The sequence below is a fragment of the Mercenaria mercenaria genome, chromosome 7 (assembly GCF_021730395.1).
Source record: "Mercenaria mercenaria strain notata chromosome 7, MADL_Memer_1, whole genome shotgun sequence".
In the NCBI taxonomy this organism is placed as follows: domain Eukaryota; kingdom Metazoa; phylum Mollusca; class Bivalvia; order Venerida; family Veneridae; genus Mercenaria; species Mercenaria mercenaria.
The window spans coordinates 61,196,777-61,209,859 of record NC_069367.1 but is presented as its reverse complement, the minus strand read 5'-3'; positions in this window follow the sequence as shown (position 1 = coordinate 61,209,859).

The following is a 13,083-nucleotide window of genomic DNA, read 5'->3' as shown; positions in this document are numbered from 1 at the left end:
TGAAACAACCAGTTTGGAGAGGGACACGTTTTTGCGTGGGGGTGTTGTTTGTTATTAATAAATTAAAAAAAAAAAGAGAATAAAAATCAATTTGTACTAAGGAGTTAAAAATATATGAATGGTAGTGTTAATAACTGTAGGTATCTGGCAATGTACTGGTACTACATGTCTGAGTAGGCTCTAACTGGATGTTTGCACTTCACATAATGTATTGTTTTAAGAGGAGATTCTTTTTTATTTAAAATCGAAGAAATTTAACCTTTAGCCTGCTGGCAGTAATTGTATCTGCCTTTGCGACAAGTGCAGGCCAAGATCGGCCTGCACACCCATGCAGTTTGATCATGGTCTGCACTGTTCGCTGTTCAGTCAGTAAATTTTCAGTGAACACCCCTTCGAATAATAAATGGTATTGCCCAAATTGAATGATGGACAAGTCCATTTTAGAAATTTAGCAGACTGTGGGTTAAACAGTCACAGCTTCATTCTAAACTACGAAAAAGGTAAACCATAAGAACTCTGAGCCATTTGGGTTAATAAAAGTAACGTTGTCTTTAGAAAAATATACTGGTAACATAGTTAAAACTTTTAAAATTTTATTTGTAATTTTAGCTTTATCCTGTACACATAGGGAACACCAACCAACCAGTTTGTTCTAGTTATTAGAGTTTCTTGGTTGTTGTTATTCTTCTGATTCAGAACAGATTCGATTAATTAAAATATGTTTTTGTTTCGAGATTCAAAATGACCATTTAGGCAAAGTTGTATTTAATAATAACCATTCTAGATGATCTGGTGTAGTTTGCATATATGTTTGTACTATTGTTACTTGAAGTGTCATCAGGTATTACATTTGAACACCTTCCATATTTGTAATTATTACATGACACCTTATAAATAAATGTTCGTTTCATAGTTTGAGCTGTATGACCGGTCTATCTCCATTCAAAACTTATTTGCTGGTTTAAAGTCATTGCTTTAAAAATAGGTATCAGTGAAAGTTATTTTAGGGGTTCTGTAAGAATGGCTTCGCTGACCAAAGGTCATAACTGCTGACTGGCAGTCCTTTCAATAAGTGAATAATATACCTTTTAACAAGTATGTTACTTTCGTTTAAAACTTTATTTTGAAACATGCCATATTCCACGTGCATTCCAGGGCATTATTCTGTTTGTTTGATGTAACTATTATGTTCTCTGTGTTTTCTGTTAAATTTATATAAATGTGTTGTGTGTAACAGTGGACAGATTAAACTCTGTAGAATGTATGTGAATCGTAAATTTATACTCCTAAAAACCAAGGAGTTTGGTTACTTGGAATTTACATTTACCGTAAGTCAAATTCTAGGTGCTAGTACGTAATTTATGTTCAGATTCAGTTGTCTGCTTGTTTTGAAGGATAGAAATACAGAAATCTGGTTCCAATACTTGTGTTGTGCTAATTTACTAACGAAAGGGTGAAACTATGTATATATTGGCTAGGTTATATTGATGATGTTTAATGAAATGTCTGGTACATGTATATCCGAGTACAGTAGAGAAGAAGCTAGAGTTGTCTCCCAATGTTGGCCTGTTTTTGCCTCAGTGGCTGTTAAACGTTGCAATTGTTTTTTTGCCCCACCTCAGTGTCTGGCTGCTAGATGAATTATTATGTCTCCCACACCACTGTAGTGGGAAACATATTGATTTACTCCTGTCCGTGTGTCTGTCTGTCTGTCCGTCACAAATTTTGTACGCACTCTAAGTTGAACATTTCTCATCCGATCTTCACCGAACTTGAACAAAATGTGTTTGCCAATTAGTCCTCGGCCAAGTTCGATAACTAGCCAACATGCACTTTGGAATTATGACCCTTGAATTACTGAAAATACTGATGCCAGTGATACAGGTCTTGGTGCTTTGTTGACTGAGATACATAATGAAGAAGAAATGCCGATCTAGATGATTAGGCAGTTGTGGGAGACATGCGTTTTTCTCAAAAGCAGCTCTAGTTTCATGTGTTTCTGAAATCTACCTCCACCACAAAAGCTTAAAAGTTATTATGTTATGCAACTTGACTTTTGTGTGAGACTAACGGAGTATCCTTCAAACATACCACAGAATGAATGAATGGAAAACTGCATTCTTTCAGATAGCTTTGTTAACCAAGTTAAGTAACTGTGTTATATTAAAAGATGGGTCATGTTGATAAAAAGTTTTCTGCTTGGTTGGATAATGAAGATTGGTCCATTTAAGGCTTAATATTTGTATGTTGAATGTATAAGGGTGATCAGCTGAGTGAGATGAGACTGAGATCATTAACCTGAAAGATGCTGAAGTTTGGTTTTGTTAATGTTTTTTTCCCCACCAGTTGTTCTTTGGTATGTTATCACGTGATCAAATTAGGTTTTTGTTACTGGATTTTAAGAGATACAGCATTTTCCAAAAATAATGCTGAAAAAAATTTTGTACCCAGTGGCACATAAAATTTGAAATCGCCAAGTTTTCATTATTTAAATTGTTGATCATCAATATATATGTAAGTTACAAGTTCAACAGTTATGCATTTAAGTTTTAAAGCCGTAATGTATGTTAGAATTGCTGGGAGTAAAATACGTGAAATTTGTTTTTAATATACATTTGTATCGTTAGTGTCTCTCTTTGTTTTTTTGTATATTTCTGCTACATGATTTCATTTTTAGTTTACGAAGATTTCTGGTCATTCTAGCATTGTTTCCAAGAAATATTTTCTTTATGAAAAATATCAATCCTTGTATAGTAAAATGATTAAGGATAATTACTGATTACTGATATATATATATGTGAATAAATAGAAATTATTGATGTATACATGTTCTGTTTGTCTTTCTTCCTCAGTTCTTTACTGTACATACTGTGGTCATGATAACTCTTAGTGGAGTAGTTTGAGACTGTCTGGTTAGGCTTGTCTGTAAAATTAAAACCAGGTGCACAAATAAAATTTACGTTTATAACTTCAAATGGGATATCCTTGATCCAGTGTCCCTTCAAAGGAGCCATTTTGGTTGAAGCAAATAAAAATTTTAAATTGTATGATTTCTCAGTCAGTTCTGTATTTTCGTATGTTCAGACACTGTTACCGGTGGTTTGATAGGAAGATCACAGAAACTGCAACATTTCTATTTGCCCGTCTCTGAAAGGGTGGGGCGTATTATCTGAACACCTGTGGCAGGTCCAAAGCATGTCAGCTCTCGAACAGTTTTCGTCTGATCTTCACCAGACTTACTGACAATGTTTGGAGGCATATCTCGGCCAAGTTCGTTAACCATCCAAACGCCCCAGGCAGTCTTGGATTATGGCCCTTGAATTACTCGAAAAACTGCAAATTTAGCCTTGTCCACAGTAAGTTTTCATCCGATCTTCACCAAACTTACCGTCGTTCATATGACTGAAAAATTGTTGAGAAAGACGTAAAACCCGAACACACACACACTTCACCAAACTTGCTTACAATGTTTGTGAACATAATATCTCGGGCAAGTTCACTAACCAGCCAAATCACCCCAGGCACTCTTGAATTATGGCCTTTGAATTAGGCCAAATTCGATGATGGGCGTATTTTGTGGCAGTCTAGCACTCTTGTTCACAAATGAGACAGTCTGCCATGGCCTCCCATTGTTGATAAGAAATTTAAACATGTCTACCACAGAAACTGGTAAAATAATTCCGATCCTGCGCTGCAGGTCTTTTCAGTTCCTTGATTGTATTTTTAGCGCACCTAGGCTTTTAGGATCGTTGAATGACCATCCTCCACAATTTTTTCAAAGAACATCTAAACCACCTAGTGAGTTTCAGCCAAACTTCACAAAAATGTGCCTTGGGTGGTCCCATTTGAGATTCTTCCAAATCTAGGTGATCTTGCGGAAGGAAAATCTCAGAAACTGCTGGTCCAATTTAGGAACAATTTCACAAAATGTGCCTTGGGTTAGTTTTCCCTATCTTTGTGGAAAACTGTGGAGATCATCTCTAAAACTTAGATGGCCAAATTCAAAATATTTTCACAGCAGATTTCTTTAAGTGATCCTCTACCAAATTCCTTCATATCATTCCATTTCGTTTGAAAAACATGGCTACCTGTAGGTGGGGCTAGTTTTCCTTGTATGGCTGTAGAGCTATATGGAAAACTTAGAAAGTCTTCTCTGAAACTGCTGGCCCAAAAATAGTTTTTGTTCCATAAGCAACCCTATAAGAAAATAGATGCTTTTGTAGAAAAGCACATGTCTCCCACACTGCATAGTCGCATAGACAAGAAGTCAATAGGAGACAGGAGCCAAAGTCACAGAGACACTGATGGTTGGCTGCAGTAGGGATCATCTACTTGGCATGTCCAATCATCCCACTAAGTTTCAACATTTGGGGCCTAGCGGTTCTCAAGTTATGAATTGGAAACGGTTTTCCATGTTCAGGCCCCTGTGGCCTTGACCTTTCATCAAGTGACCCCAAAATCATTAGGGGTCATTTACTCTGCAACGTTCAATCATCCTAATAAGTTTCCAACATTCTGGGTCAAGTGGTTCTGAAGTTATTGATTGGAAAGAGTTTTCTATGTTCAGCCCCCTGTGACCTTGACCTTTGATAGAGTGACCTGAAAAACAGAGGTCATCTGCTCTGTAAGTCCTTTCACCCTATGAAGTTTGAAGGTTCTAGGTCAAATGGTTCACAAGGTATTGACCGGAAACGGATTTCAATGTCCTGTCCACTGTGACCTTGACCTTTAATAGAGTGACTTCAAAATCAATAGGGGTCATCTACTCTGCATGTCTAATCATCCTACGAAGTTTCAACATTCTGGGTCGAGTGGGTCTCAAGTTACTGGAAATGGTTTTCATTGTTCCGGCATCTGTGACCTTGACCTTTAACAGAGTGACCGCAGAATCAATAGGGGTTATCAACTCTGCATGACCAATTATTCTATTAGTTTCAACATTCTGGGTCAAGTGGATTGGTAAGAGTTTTCTATGTTCAGCCCCCTGTGACCTTGACTTTTGATGGAGTGACCCGAAAAACATTAGGGGTCATCTGCTCTGTAAGTCCTTTCACCCTATGAAGTTTGAAGGTTCTAGGTCAAATGGTTCTCAAGTTATTGACCGGAAATGGATTTCAATGTTCTGTCCACTGTGACCTTGACCTTTACCAGAGTGACACCAAATCAATAGGGGTAATCTACTCTGCATGTCCAATCATCCTATGAAGTTTCAATATTCTTGGTCAAGTGGCTCTCAAGTTATTGACCGGAAATGGATTTCCATGTTCAGGCCCCTGTGACCTTGACCTTGAACAGAGTGACCCCAAAATCAATAGGGGCCATCTACTCTGCATGACCAATCATCCTATGAAGTTTCAACATTCTAGGTAAGTGATTCTCAAGTTATTGATCGGAAATGGTTTTTCATGTTCAGGCCCCTGTGACCTTGATCTTTGATGGAGCGACCCCAAAAACAATAGGGGTCGTCTACTTCATAAGCCCTGCCACTCTGTGAAGTCTGAAGGTTCTAGGTCAAATGGTTCTCCAGTTATTGATCGGAAATGAAGTGTGACGGACGGACAGGGCAAAAACAATATGTCTCCCCATCGGGGGAGACATAATTCCTTCGAATCATCCTGTTCAGGTAAAAACATGGCCACAAAGGGGTGGCTACTTTTCCCTATATGTCTGTATCGAAAACTTACAAGTTTTCTTTATATTTTCCTTGCATGACCATCTACCAAAACTGTTCAAGCAAGCCGTGTAACTGGGTTGAGTGATCTAGGGCCATCATAGCTCGTTTATGTAAACTAGGGAACATGTATTAATAGTCTAAACAATAAGTTATTACAATGGATTCTAATATGCTTGTCTCTGTTAAAACACACTTATGCTATAATGACGTCACGTTAACATGCGATGACGTCAATGTTTTTGTTGCGACCAAGAAAGAGCGCTACTATATTTTATCTACTGTTTGAGATTAAGGGCATAATATTAGAATCGCAATAATGTATAGCAAAATCGTGTTTTAACTAAATTAATACACTCAAAACCGGTTATACGTCGCCAGAATAATTATTATTAAATTATTCCTTGGACGTATAACCGTGTATTAATAACGTTTAAACATGGTTTTTCTATAATTATTTCTTAATTGAACAATAACCAAGAATGATGAAATAAAGGCCAAGTCAATCAAAAATTGCATTATTAAGTGGCATTTCCACTTTCATCCTACTTTCAGAGCAGTAATGTGCAACTCTTATATTCAGAATTTTAAACTGGGCAGAGATAAAGCATCAGCATTGGTCTGCCCTCACCTAAATGTTCCTCCAGAATATGAAATGTGTTTGCAAAACACAGAATCTGATGTCCGTGCATAATTATACCTTACACCGTGAACAAGAAGGAACAGACTGGTTTCTTATGCACAACACCTCATCATGCTTAACATGTGTGTAAAGTTTTATTGAAATGGTCAAATCCCGTGAACAAAACAGTTAGATAAATCAACACCAACTAATTCTTGGAAATCACTTAAATATTAAAAAAACTAAGAAATTGAACAAGAGCTGTCAGAGGACAGCAACTACTCTGCTATTCTAATGCCTCCAAACTGACACTGCTAAATATGGACCATAACTTGCCAAGATTTAATAAACCAGGCATTTTTTTTATAATTTATTATGAAAGTTCATAGGAAGGTTGACCTTGACCATCAGATGACTGCTATTGATTTTGAGGTCAGTATGACAAAGGTTAAGGTCACAGTGACCAGGAACAGTTACATTGTTTCCAGATTTCCAGACAATTACTTGAGAATGCTTATCATGAAAGTTAATGAGGTTGGTCATGAACATTAGATATGACCCCTACTGATTTTGAGGCCAGTAGGTCAAAGGTCAAGTTCACAGTGAAATGGAACAGTTAAACCATTTCCAGACAATAACTTAAGAATACTTGGGCCTAGGATCAAGAAACTTTATGGGGATGTTGATCATGACCAGCAGATGACTCGTAATGATTTTGAGGTCGAAGTCACAGTGATCAGGAACAGTTTAACCATTTCCAGATAATAACTTGAGAATGATTGGGCCTAAGATGACGGAACTTAATAGGGAGGCTGATCATCACCAGCAGATGACTCGTATTGATTTTGAGGTCAATAGGTCAAAGGTCAAGGTCATGTTGTCCAAGAACAGTAGAACAGTGCACAGTGACCAAATCATTTCTGTTCCTTGTGCAAGTACTGAATGTCAAGGGGGGCATTTCGTGTTCTATGAGCTCCTGTTGAGATACAGCTTGATAGTTAATGCACATTTTTTAACTATACTTTTCAAGTCAAAAAATGGACATAATTTGTAGAAATTCACTAAGTGTTATCTAACTTGATTATTTCAGTGGGTCTGATGACTTGAGAGCATTGTGTGAAGTTTCAATCCAATACATGTAATTTTTGCTGAGTTACTATCTCTCGCAAAACCTTAACCAAGGTACGACTCTGGTGCCCACATCCTGGCTAGAATAGCTGTTACTATTCTTTGAACAATCAAGCTAAAAACAGTGAGTTTGAGAAGGGGAATAACTTTGTAAAAATGCAATATAGAGTGATGGAACCAGCACAGTGTATGTTATATCATCAGAGTGAACAAGTTTTTGAAGTTTCAATTCATTCCACTAGGGATTACTGAGATACCAGCTTATAAAACACGAGGGTCACTGACCATTAAATGCTCATCTGTGTAAAAGGCTTAAAGTGTGTTTGTACAAAGTAATGGTACGATTACAGAGTTAGGTTTATATAAATAACAAAACTCTAGCAGCTATTATGGATTCAGAGAAGAAGATATTCAAAGTTTCATTTATATTAGTCTACTCTATTATATATGGGCATGGCCATTTTTGAACCTGGGGCAATAATTTGAACAGTTACAGTAGACAGTCAAACCCTGATATCACACACCAAATATCCAAGAAACATATTGTGTAAAATTATAAATTGTTTTAAAAATAGGACTGCCGTTCTGACTAGAGCATATTTAAAGTTTCCAATACATACACATATAGGGAAAAAGTGACCACCTCCCTCCCTCCCTGGTGGCCTCGTTTTATGAAAAATCAAAATATTAATTTGAACAATATTGGTAGAAGGTTGCACAAGGACCATTTGTGTGAAATTATTTTAAAATCGGGCCAGCAGTTTCACACAAGACTTTTTAAAGTTTCCACTATATACATTGTATACAGAGTACATCTAGAAACGCAACATTTGGTCTACAGTCAATATATTTTTAACCAGATAATTGACCAGAAAACTGCACTTACTTGATTGTTTTTAAATTTGGTTTTGGTTTTGGATGATGGTCAGGTTTCTACATGATTTTACAATACTACTACACAAAATTCAAATATAAATGTACAAGGAAAGTATGAAAAAATCGAGGGTAAAAATATTGCGTTTCTAGATGTATTGAGCTTACATAAAGGGGTAAAGTGACCACGCCCTTACTGGTGGTCATGTTTTTTGACAATTCAGAATAATTTGAACATTCATCGTAGAAGGTTACATAAGGACAATTTGTTTGAAAAATCAGACCAGCGGTATAGATGATGTTTGAAGATTTTTCTTTTTTTTTTTGCTCTTGCAAACCCCTTTGTGCAAACAAGCGGAAATGCATGAACAACTTTGGTAGAGGACCACCAAAGGAACATCTAGGCCAAGTTTCATTAAATCCGTTTAGTGTTTTTGGAAGAGATTTTTTTAAAGAAATTGTTGACAATGGACGGACAGGCGCACAAATGACGGACACAGTGTAAACACAATAGCTCAGCACCGGCACTTTGTGCTCAAGTGAGCTAAAGACTTTTAAAAATCTGGACACCGAAGTGGATGAACAGGCAAGTGCAACAGCTCTATCTAATAATAGTCCAGCTTAAATTGCCCCAGATGTGAAGTGTTCTTTCTGTGGGTTAAGGTTGGGGTCCTTTTTGGATACAGACCCAACTTTTGAATGTATCCCCAACTCTTGAATGTGACACATCTAATATGTAATTTCATTGGAATCCCTTTCATGTTTTAAAAGCTGAGACAGACTTTAAGATGGACAGACAAACTTGATATATTTCAGGACAAGAAGTATTAAAGTCTGTTTAATATTCATTTTATTATTACAGAGTTTCACAAATTATAATTTAGATACATAATTAATGGACACTTAAAGATGCATAATGCAAACACATACACACCATTAAAGCAAATGATAAACAGTTAACACAAACACAGGTTCCCTGACCAGTAAATTTTCAGAAGGACAAGTAAATCCTGAAAACTGACAGGTTCCCCAGAAAAACAAAAATTCAGAAGTTCTTCACCTTAATATAAGTAACTAGCATAAGATGTGACACTTAAATCCTGAAATTTTCTGCAAAGCAATTTTTAAGTTACAAATGCTATAATGCATTTCAGTATCATGCAAGATACAATGTATTCTTGTAAGTGAAAACAAAGGCATTTGAACAAGACAGTCTAAAAAGACAGCTATATCCCACGTCACTGTTATGGATAGTGAAATGGTTGATGGTATTGGGTTGAACCATTGAAAATTCAAGTTGTGACCTTGACCTTAAGCTGTCAGGGGTGAATTTTGAATTCTGCATATTGTCTTGTAAGGGGAATTTTACAGCCAAGTCACATTAAAATCTTTCAAGGGATGTAGGAGATTCAGAGCAGACACAAAATGGAAGGATCAAACCTTTCTCCTTGAGTTGTGACCTTGACCTTGAGCCAACATGGCTGACTCATGAATTCTGCATATCGTCTTGATGAGGTGATCAATTGACCCAAGTTTCATGAAAATCCTTCAAGGGGTTTAGTAGATACAGAGCGGATTAAAAATGGAAGGCTCAAACATTTGACCCTGAGTTGTGACCTTGACATGGCTGAATTGTAAATTCTGCACATCGTCTTGATGAGGTGATCATTTGGCCAAAGTTTCTTGAAATTCCTTCAAGGGGTTTAGGAGATACAGAGCAACACGAAATGTTACAGACGTACAGAAGATGGAAGGATGGATGGAAATCATTCCTATAACCCCCCAACAACTCGTGGCGGGGGATTAAAAAAATAAATTAAATAGATCTACCTAGTATATTTTTGTTATTTAAATTTTGTTGGTAGCTTGTAAGGACTACCTGAATTTGTAGGGACCACTAGTTATTATTATACCAGATTTATATAGTACCCTTTTCATCATAAACATGTTCATAGGCACTTTACATAAGTTGGTGGTCCTTCTGGTCATTAGGAAAAAATAGCTAGTGTCTACCCTTGACATATATTTAACACTGGCTGTCATAAATAGTAACTAGAATGTGTCTGTAGGACACAGGGTGTGCCCCCCACTGGTACATTTGTCACAAATAAGGGGCAATAATTCAAATGTTTGCAGTCTTAAGGAGGTATAGCCTCAACAAACATTTTATGAAAAAGATTCATTATTCTAGGCCATATGCCTTTTTAGCTCTGAGCATCACAAACAAAAAATCATTTATTTTGGCTATTTCAATGGCCATAACTCTGTAATAAGCACTAAGATTCTCAAGAAGAATGCCAAGTGTGCAAGGTCACATCATGATAAAGACTCAAGCAAGGTTTCATGAATTTACATTAAATACTTTTTGAGCTAAGCACATAATTAGAAGAAAATGTACATTTTTGACTATTTCAGGGACCATAACTTTAAAAATAGGGGGTGGAGCCAGCCAAAAAATAAGAGGTGTGCATGTTTATATCATGATAAAGACCCATACAGGTTTTCATCCATTTATACCATATACTTTTTGAGCTAGGTGTGTCACAAGGTGAAAATGTGCATTTTTGACTATTTCAGGGGTCATAACTCTGAAAATATGGGGCGGAGGCAGACAAAAAATAGGAGGTGCTCAAGTTCATATCATGATAAAGACTCATGCAAGGTTTAATCAATTTATATGTAATACTTTTTGAGTTAGGCATGTCACAATGTGAAAATGTGCAATTTTGACTATTTCAGGGGCCACAACTCTGGAAATAGGGGCGGACCTTGATGAAAAATAGATAGTGCACAAGTTCATATCATGATAAAGACTTATGCAAGGTTTTATGAATCTATATCAAATCCTTTTTGAGCTAGGCGTGTCACAAGGTGAAAATGTGCATTTTTGACTATTTCAGGGGCCATAACTCTGGAAATAGGGGGCAAAGCCAGACGAAAAAAATAGGAGGTGCGCAAGTTCATATCATGATAAAGACTCATGCAAGGTTTTATCAATTTATATCATATACTTTTTGAGCTAGGCGCGCACGAACTTTGGACGGATGGACGCATGGACAGGACCAAATCTATATGCCCCCACCACTCATGGGGGGTGGGGGGGGGGGGGGTGTGCACAAAAACCGTCTTTGATGTTAACAAATACCTGGGACAGGTAAATTTTGTTTTTGTACGCAAAAATTCACAGTGACCTCCATACAAGACAGAAAAAATAGAAATTAACTGCATATCTTATAAATACTATATCTAGGTAACACGTAACACAAAAAATGGTTCAAGCAATCAAAACCAGGTAGAAAATTTACAAATCAACATGACCAATAAGTTGATACAAATTAGTCCATTTTAAACATGCTGAATAAAATACCTACTTTGTAAGTTCAGTGATAATTTCATAGTCACCAAAAATCTGTGAAAAAATGCTTTAATTCAAAAGTAAGAAATAGAACAACATTCATTAATGAAAAAAGCATCCAGTAAAATTCAACTTTTGACAGACTCGAAGAATATACGAGCATATCTGTTGACAGACTCAAAGAATATTCGAGCATATCTGTTAGTTTTTATTGCGCAACTTGTAGAATAATTTTTGATCAGTAACTGACATTTTACGATAATCAAGACAAACTAATTGTGAACATGTTTTAGTGACTGGTTGGTTTCTACGTAAATGAGAAAAAGAGATACCTGTTTACAAATAACATGACAGAAAGCACAGACAATGCAGTTTTGAGTAGTGTAGCCAAACAGTTAAATTATACATGTAAAAACAAAAGCTAATGGATGGAAACAATGTAGGCCAACAGCAGAATTAATGCCCCTGGCAAAAATGAACGTAAATTCAAGAAATATCTAGGAAAAACACACGGATACCCGTAATTCAAGTGAAATATATCTACAAGGGATCCAGTGAATACATTAAATTCTGTTAGCTTGTGGTATAACATATAGATCTGCACTTTGTCTTATAACAAATATCATATTAGCCTCCCATAAAACAATCTGCACAAATGATTTAAAACTCTCCATTTTGCACCTTCAAATAAAACAAGAGGGTCATGATGACCCTGAATCGCTCACCTGAGTAATATGAGCTACATGTTTCAAATGTCAAACTGATGATAAAATATTAAGAAAGTCAGTAAGTCACATTCATGGTCAATGAAATTCAGTTTTACGATTTGTGTGCAAAGCTATGTAAGTCATCAAAATTTCAAGGCTGTATCTTAAAAAACAAGTAAGTAGGTCAAGGTCACAATCAAGTGACATCATATTACTTGGGGTCATCAGGTAATTATAATTAAATAGTCTTGGAAATAGGATCAGATGATTTTTTAAGTATTTTTCCTATATAACTCACATAATACCTAAGTGACCCCAGGGCATGGCCTCTTTTAACCCCAGGGGCATAATTTGAACAATTTTGGTAGAGGACTACTAGACAATGCATCATACCAATATCAAAAGCCTAGGTCGTATGATTTCTACAAGAAGATTTTTAAAGCTTTTTCCTACATAAGTCTATATAAAACTTGGGACCTCCAAGGCAGGGCCTCTTTTCACCCCAGGGGTACAATTTGTAAAATTTTGGTTGAGGACCATAAGACAATGCTACAAACCAAATATCAAAGGTGTAAGAGTTGTGGTTTCAGACAAGAAGATTTTTAAACTGTTTTTCCTATATAAGTCTATGTAAAACTTGCGACCCCCGGGGCAAGGCCATATTTGATCCTAGGAGGATAATTTGAATAATCTTGGTAGAGGACCACTAGATGATGCTACACACCAA